Below are 15,512 nucleotides of genomic sequence, written 5' to 3' on the forward strand. Positions count from 1 at the left end.
TAACATTTATACTGATGAATTAGCTAAATCACTGGAACAGTCTGATATCCCTGGTCTCACCCTGTCTGCAATTAGGCCCATAAGGTTCTTGTCAAAGAATAGAGCAAGAGGGAAATTCTTTTTTTGTAACTTTGATACCTCAAAATCAGCTATTTGTTAAAACTTCTGCTGTGGTGAAGTGATCCTGCTCCTTTTTAGTAAGCAGAGAGAGAATCCTACTGAGTAAGTGCAAAGTAATTTTCATCACTCTAGCTTGTTTCTTATTGGAGGAATTCAGTGTGTTGCAATTTCCCACGCTCTCCCAAACAATCAGAGCCCTTTAAACTATCACATAACTGAATCTGAGCTACTGGCTAAAATCCAGGCCCTACAGCTGAGGAAAGCCAGTGGTCCTGATTGTGGCTTAAATGAAATGCTGAAATTTAGTGACCATACATTTAACATTACTATATCAAAATTGTTTCACCTCATTCTGAGTATTGGACATTTCCCTGACCTCTGGAGCGAAGGAATTATCAGACCAATCTTTAAAAATGGAAATAAATTTGACCCAAACAATAACAGAGGCATATGTGTAAGCCGAAACCTGGGAAAGTTACTCTGCAGCATCCGAAACAGCAGACTGCAAGACTTTCTCAGTGAGCATAATGTCCTGAGCAAGCGTCAGATTGGATTTACACCAACACATCGAACTATACCTCAACACCCTCATTAAAAAACACGCCCACCAAAACAAGAACAAAATCTTCTCCTGTTTTGTAGACTTCAAAAAAGCATTTGATTCGATTTGGAGTTATGGTCTGTTCTTTAAACTAATTGAGAAGGGTGTAGGAGGAAAAGTTTATGACATCATTAAAAGTATGTATACACATCAGAAATGTGCTGTAAACATTGTCAATATGGAAAGAAAATTATTTTCCCAAAGTATAAGGGTGTAACAGGGCTGCAATCTCAACCCCACCCTCTAAATCACTGGAACAGTCTGATATCCCTGGTCTTACCCTGTCTGAAATCAAATGCCTACTGTTTGCAGATGATCCGATATTGCTGGCTCCATCTAAGGGGGCATTTCAAGAGCAACTGGTTCATCTGCAAACCTTCTGTCAGACCTAGGCCCTGACAGTTAATTTGGAGAAAAGAAGAATGATGATATTCCTAAAATGACCCAAGGGTCAGGAAAACCAGTGTCAGTTTTTACTGGGCTCCACTGCCATAGACCAGGGAGGACAGACTGTGTCAGCTCTGTCCACACAGACAGTTGGAGACAGAGTCCTGTGTGAGAAATTTAAATTCAGCAGCTGAGCTGCAGCAAGATATGTCCTGTTATTTTCTACTGTTATCAACTGTTGCTTTATTGATTTACACACTATTAATTACACACACACACACACACACACACACACACAAAGAAATTAAAATTGAGAGAGAGAGAGAGAGAGAGCATGCATATGGACAGAAGTGCAACGTGACATAAGAAAATGTCATTAAATCATGAAGCCTGATGTAGCTCTGTATAACTCTCAGGTTCATCACTGAAGATAATGAGCACCATTACAGCCTGGAGTCCCTGTTAACAGTGAAAAAACAGATTGGCAGCTGAGTCATAAACACGGGTCCTAGCGCAGGTTGAAGAGGCATCAATTGATCCAATCATTTTATTTATTTATATATTTTTTTCCAAAATGATGGACGGGGACAATTCATCAATGACTTAATACTGACATTTTCCCGCGCGACGTTCTGTTTCAACTCAGGTGAGAATATTCAAAGGTCCGGAGCCATGCAAGCGGCGGTGAGGAGGACGCAGAATTGGAGCAGACCAGCTGTTTTGCCTGAACAAGACGAAAGGAGGCGGTACAGGGGGACAGGGAGAAGCCTTGGAGGTGGGCTGGAGCTTGCACTCCCATTATAACAACTTACAAATGGTAGCGTATCTCTGCTACTTTTTTGGCCACTTCTGGTTGTGGGGTCAGATCCACATGACGGTGGGCTGATCCCACACCTGCCCGTAGCTGCGAGGCCGTCTTAGTATGGTAATTGTGATCTCATTTCACCGAGTTACGAGTCTTTTGACTATTAAGCTGTCATCTCTACCATATACACAGTGGTGGAAGTAAGGCATTACAAGTACTCACAAAACTGTTATTGAGTTGCTTTGTCGTGTTCTTGTTCTTTTAAGAGTATTCTTCAAAGTCAGTAATTTTACTTTTACTTATGTAGCCTATGTTTTAAATGAGGTAAAGTAATGTCCTACAGTTATACATCCATCTGTTACTGAGTAAAATATTTATCTACGGATGTTGCAAGCTAGAAAGAAAAACTGACTTGGACCAGACATCAGTCAAATGCATCACATCACATCAAAAACGGGCAACTCAGATACAATTGTTATGCATCACGGTCAAAAAAAAGTGGTGCTGGTTGAAGCAAAGAAGACGTGGAGATTACCTGTATTCTGCATCTATAGCCTTTCTTAAATTGCGATAAAATAATATTATGGTCTTTAAGTCTGTTGTGTTCTTTGTGTTGTTCTAGTGCTGGGGTTTGGACGGGCCTATTAGAGCGTGTGCGCGGCTGTGCGCAACGTTATGTTTTAAACACCTCCAGGGACAGTGGGGGTCGTGAGTCTCTGGCAGCGGGATTTTGGGGATCGCGGGCTGAAAAGTTTGGGGGTTCCTGTGCTGCATAATTTTTATTTAATTTCATTTAGCCTTTATTTAATCTCATTGAGACACGTGGTCTCCTTCTCAAGAGAGGCCTGCTTGGACCTGCTCAACAACAGAGTTACAGACTGACAATAATCAACAAACAATACAGAGATACAAAAATACAAAGCAATAGTAAAATCATTAAAGTGATGAATGCAGAAGAGTCCATAAAAGTTACAGGGTACTTGAGGAAGTTCCCACAGATGCTCCCTCCATGTCTCGAAGTATTTTAAAATTCCCTAGGTGAATTGGACAGCTTTAAATTCTGCTGTTGTGTGTTCCAGGTTGATGGGGCAGAGTAGGAAAAGGCCTTTCTACCAAGTTCAGTACGGACAGATGGGGTGGACAAAGTGATGAAACCCTGTGAGCGTAAGCGGTAGCAGCACTGTTTTTGTGGATTTGTAGACATGGATAGTGATGGACACTATTAAAAGATATGATAAACCTGTCTTATATGTCTTAAAGGCACTTATTGAAACAGCCAAAGCACGTTTTGATTTTCTCTCGCTGATTTAAGCGTCTTTTGACAAGTATAAAATAGTATACGGCATATGACACGAATACATAAGTTAGCACGTCCAAGCACGTTTTTGACACTGATTTTTCTCGACAAGGCCGGGGGTGGTTCTTAAATTCAAATTTCAGGTCGATGTTTGGTCGATTTCTGACTTCAGTTTTTGACCCCCATTTTTCACGACAGGACCGGGGTGGTTCTCAAATGCAGACTTCAGGTCGATGTTTGGTCGATTTCTGACATCAGATTTTGACCCCGATTTTTCACAACAGGGCTGGGGTGGTTCTCAAAACGACAAGGTCCAAAATTCTCAAATTCAGATTTCAGGTCGATTTTTGGTCGATGTCTGACTTCAGTTTTTGAACCCGATTTTTCACAACAGGGCGGGGGTGGTTCTCAAATTCAGATTTCGGGTGGAATTTTATTCGATTTCAGACATCAGTATTTAAACCCGATATGTCACGACAGGGCCGGGGTGGTTCTCAAATTCAGATTTCAGGTGGAAGTTTATTCGATTCCAGACTTCAGGTTTTGACCCTGATTTTTCAAAACAGGGCTGGGGTGGTTCTCAAATTCAGATTTCGGGTGGAATTTTGCTTCGATTTCAGACATCAGTTATTTAACCCGATTTTTCACGACAGGGCTGGGGTGGTTCTCAAATTCAGATTTCAGGTGGAATTTTATTCGATTTCAGACTTCAGTTTTTGACCCCGATTTCTCAAGACAGGGCCGGGGGGTGGTTCTCAAATTCAGATTTCAGGTGGAATTTTATTCGATTTCAGACATCAGTTTTTAAACCCAATATGTCACGACAGGGCCGGGGTGGTTCTCAAATTCAGATTTCGGGTGGAATTTTATTCGATTTCAGACTTCAGTTTTTTAACCAGATTTTTCACGACAGGGCCGGGTTCTCAAATTCAGATTTCAGGTGGAATTTTTCTTGATTTCAGACATCAGTTTTTTAACCCGATTTTTCACGACAGGGTCGGGGTGGTTCTGAAATTCAGATTTCAGGTGGAATTTTATTCGATTTCAGACTTCAGTTTTTGACCCCGATTTCTCAAGACAGGGCCGGGGGGTGGTTCTCAAATTCAGATTTCAGGTGGAATTTTATTCGATTTCAGACATCAGTTTTTAAACCCAATATGTCACGACAGGGGTGGGGTGGTTCTCAAATTCAGATTTCAGGTGGAATTTTATTCGATTTCAGACATCAGTTTTTAAACGCAATATGTCACGACAGGGCCAAGGGGTGATTCTCTAATTCAGATTTCAGGTGGAATTTTATTCTTTTTCAGACATCAGTTTTTAAACCCAATATGTCACGACAGGGCCGGGGTGGTTCTCAAATTCAGATTTCATGTGGAATTTTATTCGATTTCAGACTTCAGTTTTTGACCCGATTTTTCAAGACAGGGCTGGGGTGGTTGTCAAATTCAGATTTCGGGTGGAATTTTATTCGATTTCAGACATCAGTTTTTTAACCAGATTTTTCATGACAAATTCAGATTTCGGGTGGAATTTTATTCGATTTCAGACATCAGTTTTTAAATCCAATATGTCACGACAGGGCAGGGGTGGTTGTCAAATTCAGATTTCAGGTGGAATTTTATTCGTTTTCAGACATCAGTATTTAAACCCAATATGTCACGACAGGTGGTTCTCAAATTCAGATTTCGGGTGGAAGTTTATTCGATTTCAGACATCAGTTTTTGACCCGATTTTTCACGACAGGGCTGGGGTGGTTCTCAAATTCAGATCTTCAGGTTGAATTTTATTCGATTTCAGACATCAGTTTTTGACCCGATTTTTCACGACAGGGCTGGGGGGTGGTTCTCAAATTCAGATTTCGGGTGGAATTTTATTCGATTTCTGACATCAGTATTTTAACCCAATATGTCACGACAGGGCCAGGGTGGTTCTCAAATTCAGATTTCGGGTGGAAGTTTATTCGATTTCAGACATCAGTTTTTTAACCAGATTTTTCATGACAAATTCAGATTTCAGATGTCGTTTTCAGACATCAGTTTTTAAATCCAATATGTCACGACAGGGCCGGGGTGGTTTTCAAATTCAGATTTCAGGTGGAATTTTATTCGTTTTCAGACATCAGTATTTAAACCCAATATGTCACGACAGGTGGTTCTCAAATTCAGATTTCGGGTGGAAGTTTATTCGATTTCAGACATCAGTTTTTGACCCGATTTTTCACGACAGGGCTGGGGTGGTTCTCAAATTCAGATCTTCAGGTTGAATTTTATTCGATTTCAGACATCAGTTTTTGACCCGATTTTTCACGACAGGGCTGGGGTGGTTCTCAAATTCAGATTTCGGGTGGAATTTTATTCGATTTCTGACATCAGTATTTTAACCCAATATGTCACGACAGGGCCAGGGTGGTTCTCAAATTCAGATTTCGGGTGGAAGTTTATTCGATTTCAGACATCAGTTTTTTAACCAGATTTTTCATGACAAATTCAGATTTCAGATGTCGTTTTCAGACATCAGTATTTAAACCCAATATGTCACGACAGGTGGTTCTCAAATTCAGATTTCGGGTGGAAGTTTATTCGATTTCTGACTTCAGTTTTTGACCCCCATTTTTCACGACAGGACCGGGGTGGTTCTCAAATGCAGACTTCAGGTCGATGTTTGGTCGATTTCTGACATCAGTTTTTGACCCCGATTTTTCACAACAGGGCTGGGGTGGTTCTCAAAACGACAAGGTCCAAAATTCTCAAATTCAGATTTCAGGTCGATTTTTGGTCGATGTCTGACTTCAGTTTTTGAACCCGATTTTTCACAACAGGGCGGGGGTGGTTCTCAAATTCAGATTTCGGGTGGAATTTTATTCGATTTCAGACATCAGTTTTTAAACCCGATATGTCACGACAGGGCCGGGGTGGTTTTCAAATTCAGATTTCAGGTGGAAGTTTATTCGATTCCAGACTTCAGGTTTTGACCCTGATTTTTCAAAACAGGGCTGGGGTGGTTCTCAAATTCAGATTTCGGGTGGAATTTTATTCAATTTCAGACTTCAGTTGTTGACCCCGATTTTACACGACAGGGCTGGGGTGGTTCTCAAATTCAGATTTCGGGTGGAATTTTATTCGATTTCAGACATCAGTATTTAAACCCAATATGTCACGACAGGGCCGGGGTGGTTCTCAAATTCAGATTTCGGGTGGAATTTTATTCGATTTCAGACTTCAGTTTTTTAACCAGATTTTTCACGACAGGGCCGGGTTCTCAAATTCAGATTTCAGGTGGAATTTTTCTTGATTTCAGACATCAGTTTTTTAACCCGATTTTTCACGACAGGGTCGGGGTGGTTCTGAAATTCAGATTTCAGGTGGAATTTTATTCGATTTCAGACTTCAGTTTTTGACCCCGATTTCTCAAGACAGGGCCGGGGGGTGGTTCTCAAATTCAGATTTCAGGTGGAATTTTATTCGATTTCAGACATCAGTTTTTAAACCCAATATGTCACGACAGGGGTGGGGTGGTTCTCAAATTCAGATTTCAGGTGGAATTTTATTCGATTTCAGACATCAGTTTTTAAACGCAATATGTCACGACAGGGCCAAGGGGTGATTCTCTAATTCAGATTTCAGGTGGAATTTTATTCTTTTTCAGACATCAGTTTTTAAACCCAATATGTCACGACAGGGCCGGGGTGGTTGTCAAATTCAGATTTCAGGTGGAATTTTATTCGATTTCAGACATCAGTTTTTTAACCAGATTTTTCATGACAAATTCAGATTTCGGGTGGAATTTTATTCGATTTCAGACATCAGTTTTTAAATCCAATATGTCACGACAGGGCAGGGGTGGTTGTCAAATTCAGATTTCAGGTGGAATTTTATTCGTTTTCAGACATCAGTATTTAAACCCAATATGTCACGACAGGTGGTTCTCAAATTCAGATTTCGGGTGGAAGTTTATTCGATTTCAGACATCAGTTTTTGACCCGATTTTTCACGACAGGGCTGGGGTGGTTCTCAAATTCAGATCTTCAGGTTGAATTTTATTCGATTTCAGACATCAGTTTTTGACCCGATTTTTCACGACAGGGCTGGGGTGGTTCTCAAATTCAGATTTCAGGTGGAATTTTATTCGATTTCTGACATCAGTATTTTAACCCAATATGTCACGACAGGGCCAGGGTGGTTCTCAAATTCAGATTTCGGGTGGAAGTTTATTCGATTTCAGACATCAGTTTTTTAACCAGATTTTTCATGACAAATTCAGATTTCAGATGTCGTTTTCAGACATCAGTATTTAAACCCAATATGTCACGACAGGTGGTTCTCAAATTCAGATTTCGGGTGGAAGTTTATTCGATTTCAGACATCAGCTTTTGACCCGATTTTTCACGACAGGGCTGGGGTGGTTCTCAAATTCAGATTTCAGGTGGAATTTTATTGGATTTCAGACATCAGTTTTTGACCCGATTTTTCACGACAGGGCTGGAGTGGTTCTCAAATTCAGATTTCGGGTGGAATTTTATTCGATTTCAGACATCAGTTTTTGACCCGATTTTTCAAGACAGGGCTGGGGTGGTTCTCAAATTCAGATTTCGGGTGAAATTTTATTCGATTTCAGACATCAGTTTTTTAACCAGATTTTTCATGACAAATTCAGATTTCATGTGGAATTTTATTAGATTTCAGACTTCAGTTTTTGACCCTGATTTTTCACAACAGGGCCGGGGGTTGGTTCTCAAATTCAGATTTCGGGTGGAATTTTTTTCGATTTCAGACTTCAGTTTTTAAACCCAATATGTCACGACAGGGCCGTGGTGGTTCTCAAATTTAGATTTTCAGGTGGAATTTTATTCTTTTTCCGACATCAGTTTTTTAACCAGATTTTTCATGACAAATTCAGATTTCAGGTGGAATTTTATTCGATTTCAGACATCAGTTTTTAAACTGATTTTTCACGACAGGGCCGGGGTGGTTCTCAAATTCAGATTTTCAGGTGGAATTTTATTCGATTTCAGACTTCAGTTTTTTAACCAGATTTTTCATGACAGGGTTGGATCTCAAATTCAGATTTCAGGTGGAATTTTATTCGATTTCAGATCTCAGTTTTTGACCCGATCTTTCAAGACAGGGATCGGGTGGTTCTCAAATTCAGATTTCATGTGGAATTTTATTCGATTTCAGACATCAGTTTTTAAATCCAATATGTCACGACAGGGCCGGGGTGGTTGTCAAATTCAGATTTCAGGTGGAATTTTATTCGTTTTCAGACATCAGTATTTAAACCCAATATGTCACGACAGGTGGTTCTCAAATTCAGATTTCGGGTGGAAGTTTATTCGATTTCAGACATCAGTTCTTGACCCGATTTTTCACGACAGGGCTGGGGTGGTTCTCAAATTCAGATCTCCAGGTTGAATTTTATTCGATTTCAGACATCAGTTTTTGACCCGATTTTTCACGACAGGGCTGGGGTGGTTCTCAAATTCTGATTTCGGGTGGAATTTTATTCGATTTCTGACATCAGTTTTTTAACCAGATTTTTCATGACAAATTCAGATTCCGGTTGGAATTTTATTCGATTTCAGACATCAGTTTTTAAACCCAATATGTCACGACAAATTCAGATTTCAGGTGGAATTTTATTCGATTTCAGACTTCATATTTTTAACCCGATTTTTCACGACAAATTCAGATTTCAGGTGGAATTTTATTCGATTTCAGACTTCATATTTTTAACCCGATTTTTCACGACAAATTCAGATTTCAGGTGGAATTTTATTCGATTTCAGACTTCAGTTTTTGACCCGATTTTTCACGACAAATTCAGATTTCAGGTGGAATTTTATTCGATTTCAGACTTCAGTTTTTGACCCGATTTTTCAAGACAGGGCTGGGTTGGTTCTCAAATTCAGATTTCAGGTGGAATTTTATTCGATTTCAGACATCAGTTTTTAAACCCAATATGTCACGACAGGGCCGGGGTGGTTCTCAAATTCAGATTTCAGGTGGAATTTTTTTTGATTTCAGACATCAGTTTTTTAACCCGATTTTTCACGACAGGGTCAGGGTGGTTCTGAAATTCAGATTTCAGGTGGAATTTTATTCGATTTCAGACTTCAGTTTTTGACCCCGATTTCTCAAGACAGGGCCGGGGGGTGGTTCTCAAATTCAGATTTCAGGTGGAATTTTATTCGATTTCAGACTTCAGTTCTTGACCCCGATTTCTCACGACAGGGCCGGGGTGGTTCTCAAATTCAGATTTCAGGTGGAATTTTATTCGATTTCAGATTTCAGTTTTTGACCCGATTTTTCAAGACAGGGCTCGGGTGGTTCTCAAATTCAGATTTCGGGTGGAATTTTATTCGATTTCAGACATCAGTTTTTTAACCAGATTTTTCATGACAAATTCAGATTTCGGGTGGAATTTTATTCGATTTCAGACATCAGTTTTTAAATCCAATATGTCACGACAGGGCCGGGGTGGTTGTCAAATTCAGATTTCAGGTGGAATTTTATTCGTTTTCAGACATCAGTATTTAAACCCAATATGTCACGACAGGTGGTTCTCAAATTCAGATTTCAGGTGGAATTTTATTCGTTTTCAGACATCAGTATTTAAACCCAATATGTCACGACAGGTGGTTCTCAAATTCAGATTTCAGGTGGAAGTTTATTCGATTTCAGACATCAGTTTTTGACCCGATTTTTCACGACAGGGCTGGGGTGGTTCTCAAATTCAGATTTCGGGTGGAATTTTATTTGATTTCTGACATCAGTTTTTTAACCAGATTTTTCATGACAAATTCAGATTTCGGGTGGAATTTTATTCGATTTCAGACATCAGTTTTTAAACCCAATATGTCACGACAGGGCCGGGGTGGTTCTCAAATTCAGATTTCAGGTGGAATTTTATTCGTTTTCAGACATCAGTTTTTTAACCAGATTTTTCATGACAAATTCAGATTTCAGATGTCGTTTTCAGACATCAGTATTTAAACCCAATATGTCACGACAGGTGGTTCTCAAATTCAGATTTCGGGTGGTAATTTATTCGATTTCAGACATCAGTTTTTGACCCGATTTTTCACGACAGGGCTGGGGTGGTTCTCAAATTCAGATTTTCAGGTGAAATTTTATTCGATTTCAGACTTCAGTTTTTGACCCGATTTTTCACGACAGGGCCGGGGTGGTTCTCAAATTCAGATTTCGGGTGGAATTTTATTCGATTTCAGACTTCAGTTTTTTAACCAGATTTTTCATGACAAATTCAGATTTCAGGTGGAATTTATTCGATTCCAGACATCAGTTTTTAAATTGATTTTTCACGACAGGGCCGGGGTCGTTCTCAAATTCAGATTTTCAGGTGGAATTTTATTCGATTTCAGACTTCAGTTTTTGACCTGATTTTTCAAGACAGGGCTCGGGTGGTTCTCAAATTCAGATTTCATGTGGAATTTTATTCGATTTCAGACATCAGTTTTTTAACCAGATTTTTCATGACAAATTCAGATTTCGGGTGGAATTTTATTCGATTTCAGACATCAGTTTTTAAATCCAATATGTCACGACAGGGCTCGGGTGGTTCTCAAATTCAGATTTCATGTGGAATTTTATTCGATTTCAGACATCAGTTTTTTAACCAGATTTTTCATGACAAATTCAGATTTCGGGTGGAATTTTATTCGATTTCAGACATCAGTTTTTAAATCCAATATGTCACGACAGGGCCGGGGTGGTTGTCAAATTCAGATTTCAGGTGGAATTTTATTCGTTTTCAGACATCAGTATTTAAACCCAATATGTCACGACAGGTGGTTCTCAAATTCAGATTTCGGGTGGAAGTTTATTCGATTTCAGACATCAGTTTTTGACCCGATTTTTCACGACAGGGCTGGGGTGGTTCTCAAATTCAGATCTTCAGGTTGAATTTTATTCGATTTCAGACATCAGTTTGTGACCCGATTTTTCACGACAGGGCTGGGGTGGTTCTCAAATTCAGATTTCGGGTGGAATTTTATTCGATTTCTGACATCAGTTTTTTAACCAGATTTTTCATGACAAATTCAGATTTCGGGTGGAATTTTATTCGATTTCAGACATCAGTTTTTTAACCAGATTTTTCATGACAAATTCAGATTTCGGGTAGAATTTTATTCGTTTTCAGACTTCAGTTTTTTATCCCGATTTCTCAAGACAGGGCCGGGGTTGTTCTCAAATTCAGATTTCGGGTGGAACTTGATTCGATTTCAGACTTCAGTTTTTAAACCCAATATGTCACGACAGGGTCGGGGTGGTTCTCAAATTCAGATTTCGGGTGGAATTTTATTCGATTTCAGACTTCAGTTTTTGACCCGATTTTTCAAGACAGGGCTCGGGTGGTTCTCATATTCATATTTCGGGTGGAATTTTATTAAATTTCAGACATCAGTTTTTCAACCCAATTTTTCACGACAAATTCAGATTTCAGGTGGAATTTTATTCGATTTCAGACTTCAGTTTTTTAACCAGATTTTTCATGACAAATTCAGATTCCGGTTGGAATTCTATTCGATTTCAGACTTCAGTTTTTTAACCAGATTCTTCATGACAAATTCAGATTTCAGGTGGAATTTATTCGATTTCAGACATCAGTTTTTCAACTGATTTTTCACGACAGGGCCGGGGTGGTTCTCAAATTCAGATTTTCAGGTGGAATTTTATTCGATTTCAGACTTCAGTTTTTTAACCAGATTTTTCATGAAAAATTCAGATTTCAGGTGGAATTTTATTGGATTTCAGACTTCAGTTTTTTAACCAGATTTTTCATGACAAATTCAGATTTCAGGTGGAATTTATTCGATTTCAGACATCAGTTTTTAAATTGATTTTTCACGACAGGTCGTTCTCAAATTCAGATTTTCAGGTGGAATTTTATTCGATTTCAGACTTCAGTTTTTGACCCGATTTTTCAAGACAGGGCTCGGGTGGTTCTCAAATTCAGATTTCATGTGGAATTTTATTCTTTTTCAGACATCAGTTCTTAAACCCAATATGTCACGACAGGGCTGGGGTGGTTCTCAAATTCAGATTTCAGGTGGAATTTTATTCGATTTCAGACTTCAGTTTTTTAACCCGTTTTTTCATGACAAATTCAGATTTCGGGTGGAATTTTTTTCGATTTCAGACATCAGTTTTTTAACCCGATTTTTCATGACAGGTTTCGGGTGAAATTTTATTCGATTTCAGACTTCAGCTTTTGACCCTGATTTTTCACAACAGGGCCAGGGGTTGGTTCTCAAATTCAGATTTCAGGTGGAATTTTATTCTTTTTCAGACATCAGTTTTTTAACCAGATTTTTCATGACAAATTCAGATTTCAGGTGGAATTTTTTTCCATTTCAGACATCAGGTTTTTAACCCGATTTCTAAAGACAGGGCCGGGGTGGTTCTCAAATTCAGATTTCGGGTGGAATTTTATTCAATTTCAGACATCAGTTTTTTAACCCGATTTTTCATGACAAATTCAGATTTCAGGTGGAATTTTTTTCGATTTCAGACATCAGTTTTTGACCCGATTTTTCACGACAGGGCCGGGGTGGTTCTCAAATTCAGATTTCGGGTGGAATTTTATTCGATTTCAGACATCAGTTTTTTAACCCGATTTTTCATGACAGGTTTCGGGTGAAATTTTATTCGATTTCAGACTTCAGCTTTTGACCCTGATTTTTCACAACAGGGCCAGGGGTTGGTTCTCAAATTCAGATTTCAGGTGGAATTTTATTCGATTTCAGACTTCAGTTTTTTAACCAGATTCTTCATGACAAATTCAGATTTCAGGTGGAATTTATTCGATTTCAGACATCAGTTTTTCAACTGATTTTTCACGACAGGGCCGGGGTGGTTCTCAAATTCAGATTTTCAGGTGGAATTTTATTCGATTTCAGACTTCAGTTTTTTAACCAGATTTTTCATGACAAATTCAGATTTCAGGTGGAATTTTATTGGATTTCAGACTTCAGTTTTTTAACCAGATTTTTCATGACAAATTCAGATTTCAGGTGGAATTTATTCGATTTCAGACATCAGTTTTTAAATTGATTTTTCACGACAGGTCGTTCTCAAATTCAGATTTTCAGGTGGAATTTTATTCGATTTCAGACTTCAGTTTTTGACCCGATTTTTCAAGACAGGGCTCGGGTGGTTCTCAAATTCAGATTTCATGTGGAATTTTATTCTTTTTCAGACATCAGTTCTTAAACCCAATATGTCACGACAGGGCTGGGGTGGTTCTCAAATTCAGATTTCAGGTGGAATTTTATTCGATTTCAGACTTCAGTTTTTTAACCCGTTTTTTCATGACAAATTCAGATTTCGGGTGGAATTTTTTTCGATTTCAGACATCAGTTTTTTAACCCGATTTTTCATGACAGGTTTCGGGTGAAATTTTATTCGATTTCAGACTTCAGCTTTTGACCCTGATTTTTCACAACAGGGCCAGGGGTTGGTTCTCAAATTCAGATTTCAGGTGGAATTTTATTCTTTTTCAGACATCAGTTTTTTAACCAGATTTTTCATGACAAATTCAGATTTCAGGTGGAATTTTTTTCGATTTCAGACATCAGTTTTTTAACCCGATTTCTAAAGACAGGGCCGGGGTGGTTCTCAAATTCAGATTTCGGGTGGAATTTTATTCAATTTCAGACATCAGTTTTTTAACCCGATTTTTCATGACAAATTCAGATTTCAGGTGGAATTTTTTTCGATTTCAGACATCAGTTTTTGACCCGATTTTTCACGACAGGGCCGGGGTGGTTCTCAAATTCAGATTTCGGGTGGAATTTTATTCGATTTCAGACTTCAGTTTTTTAACCCGATTTTTCATGACAAATTCAGATTTCGGGTGGAATTTTAGTCTTTTTCAGACATCAGTTTTTAAACCCAATATGTCAAGACAGGGCCGGGGTGGTTCTCAAATTCAGATTTCAGGTGGAATTTTATTCGATTTCAGACTTCAGTTTTTTAACCAGATTTTTCATGACAAATTCAGATTTCGGGTGGAATGTTATTCGATGTCAGACATCAGTTTTTTAACCAGATTTTTCATGACAAATTCAGATTTCGGGTGGAATTTTATTCGTTTTCAGACTTCAGTTTTTTATCCCGATTTCTCAAGACAGGGCCGGGTTCTCAAATTCAGATTTCAGGTCGAATTTTTTTTGATTTCAGACATCAGTTTTTTAACCCGATTTTTCACGACAGGGTCGGGGTGGTTCTCAAATTCAGATTTCGGGTGGAATTTTATTCGATTTCAGACTTCAGTTTTTGACCCGATTTTTCAAGACAGGGCTTGGGTGGTTCTCATATTCATATTTCGGGTGGAATTTTATTAAATTTCAGACATCAGTTTTTCAACCCAATTTTTCACGACAAATTCAGATTTCAGGTGGAATTTTATTCGATTTCAGACATCAGTTTTTTAACCAGATTCTTCATGACAAATTCATATTTCAGGTGGAATTTATTCGATTTCAGACTTCAGTTTTTCAACTGATTTTTCATGACAAATTCAGATTTCAGGTGGAATTTTATTGGATTTCAGACTTCAGTTTTTTAACCAGATTTTTCATGACAAATTCAGATTTCAGGTGGAATTTATTCGATTTCAGACATCAGTTTTTAAATTGATTTTTCACGACAGGGCCGGGGTCGTTCTCAAATTCAGATTTTCAGGTGGAATTTTATTCGATTTCAGACTTCAGTTTTTGACCCGATTTTTCATGACAAATTCAGATTTCGGGTGGAATTTTATTCGATTTCAGACATCAGTTTTTAAATCCAATATGTCACGACAGGGCCGGGGTGGTTCTCAAATTCAGATTTCAGGTGGAATTTTATTCGATTTCAGACATCAGTTTTTAAACCCAATATGTCACGACAGGGCCAAGGGGTGTTTCTCAAATTCAGATTTCATGTGGAATTTTATTCTTTTTCAGACATCAGTTCTTAAACCCAATATGTCACGACAGGGCTGGGGTGGTTCTCAAATTCAGATTCCAGGTGGAATTTTATTCGATTTCAGACTTCAGTTTTTTAACCCGTTTTTTCATGACAAATTCAGATTTCAGGTGGAATTTTTTTCGATTTCAGACATCAGTTTTTTAACCCGATTTTTCATGACAGGTTTCGGGTGAAATTTTTTTCGATTTCAGACATCAGTTTTTTAACCCGATTTTTCATGACAGGTTTCGGGTGAAATTTTTTTCGATTTCAGACATCAGTTTTTTAACCCGATTTCTAAAGACAGGGCCGGGGTGGTTCTCAAAT

The sequence above is a fragment of the Semicossyphus pulcher genome, unplaced genomic scaffold, assembly GCF_022749685.1.
Source record: "Semicossyphus pulcher isolate SPU_LCO1_2020_fin unplaced genomic scaffold, fSemPul1.0.p SCAF_19, whole genome shotgun sequence".
NCBI classification, from domain to species: domain Eukaryota; kingdom Metazoa; phylum Chordata; class Actinopteri; order Labriformes; family Labridae; genus Semicossyphus; species Semicossyphus pulcher.